The following is a 1,857-nucleotide window of genomic DNA, read 5'->3' on the forward strand; positions in this document are numbered from 1 at the left end:
GACTGCATTATACTTGCAGCCAACGGGGAGGATAGGGATGTAACCCAGGTTGATCTGCACACAAGCACGTGGAGAACTGTCCCTGTTCCTTCTGGGGTCGCTCTGAGCGCCAAGGCAACTCTTCCTCCACAAACGTATGGGGTGAGTTGGGGCGGTTGTGCTTTACCCTGAAGAAACAAGAGACTAGGCCGGGTTAAGTAAACAGCCAAAAGTTACACAACTGTGACCCTGAATTTGAACCCCGGTCTGCGGGCCGCCACATGGCTCTCTGAAGGGTGTCTTGAGATAGGACCTTTGAGGGGTGAATAAGTTGAATGAGGTCATGAGGGTGGGGCTCTAATCCAATCAGTATGACTGGTGTCCTTGTAAGAAGGGGAGGGACACCTGGAGACTGTCAGCAGCATTGCCTCTTTCTAGAATCTGGATTCTTCCACTGTGGTTTGGTGGGTGCCAGTTAGGTGGGGTGGGCGTGTCGCGTGGACGTGGGGCTATCCAACGACGGCTGTCAACATCCCTCCCGATGCTCACCATCTAGTGGGAGGACAAACGCCCATGGCTGTGCTTGCGCTGGGAGCGCCGAGTGGTAGAGAAGAAGGAGCGGGTCCGGATACGCCCGCCTGAGTTGCTGGATCGGAACTGGGCTTTGTAGGAGGCGCAGGGCTTTGGTGGGTCGGAGCTAGTGGTGATCATTTGTTGCCTGTTTCTCTCTCCTGGACATGATTCTGCGCTTGGCTGTTAAGGTGGCGGTCCTGGTGCCCCACATTCCGTGGCAGGGGGTTGGGTGTCCGGCAGGGTTCTGTGTGGTTTCCAGCCAAATACTGCCTGCAAATCCCCCAGCCACGTAGAAAGCAGGGGCTGACCCCGGCTTCTCAGGCCTCGTGGGAGAACAAGACGTCTCCACACCTTTCTAAACCAGTGGGAAGATCAGAGCGGAGCCTGTGTTGACAGAACGCTTCTAAGAGCTGGGAAACCGTGACCCCTTTTCTCACACGGAGGTTTGCCAGACACCGATCAGCAGGTTTCTGATCTCTTCCCTTTGGGACGTGGCTTAGCCGCGTCCCCCGGCCTTCCCGGAGGCCTTCGCCTCGGCGAGGGGGGGGGCTGTGGCAGTGAGTCCCGGCCAGTGACACGTGACTGTGCTGCCTTTCTGAGCACTTCCCACGCACGGGGCTCCGTGTTTGTTCCCATTCTGCAACGGCCTCGGAAGGAAGGAGTCCAGCCTTGCTCAGCGGGTGCCACTCCCCATGTCTCGCTGTGTGCCCGGTGGCGCCGGGGAGCACCACGGTGTCAGTAACAGGAGACAGAGCTCAGGCACCACAGTAACGACGGGAAAGAGAGCGGAGTCACCGCAACCTTCCAGACCTGAATGTCTGACGCGAGCCTAACTAGAACTCCTAGGGCGAGAACCTACGGATGTATTAATAAAACAAAACTCTTCTCTAACTGGCTGACGACAGCAGCTTTCAATTCACGTGGGCCTTTCTTTGACAGTTCCTTTCGAAGGGTTATTTCGATTGGATGAAGCTAACAAAATAAATTGTTCTAAAGTGTGCGTGTGTGTGCAGGCCTCAAGTATTACTTGGGGACAGCCCACCGTCTCAAAACTAAGCAGCTCGAGAACCTCTAGAGAAGATTTATGATCTCAGATACTCAAAACTGTCATAAAATTTGCCACAGCAGTAATTAACGGAGGCTGCGGTCTACAACCACTAATATTAAGGATGACAGGCAACAAGAAATTATGCAATCAGAATTTTAATAACAAAGATACTATTTTTAACATGGTCAAATATACTCGGCTAAGTCCAGATTTTAAAAAACAAAAGAATCTAGCCCAACGGTACAACCATACAGCTT

This window comes from Lynx canadensis, chromosome D2 (genome assembly GCF_007474595.2).
Source record: "Lynx canadensis isolate LIC74 chromosome D2, mLynCan4.pri.v2, whole genome shotgun sequence".
In the NCBI taxonomy this organism is placed as follows: Eukaryota; Metazoa; Chordata; class Mammalia; order Carnivora; family Felidae; genus Lynx; species Lynx canadensis.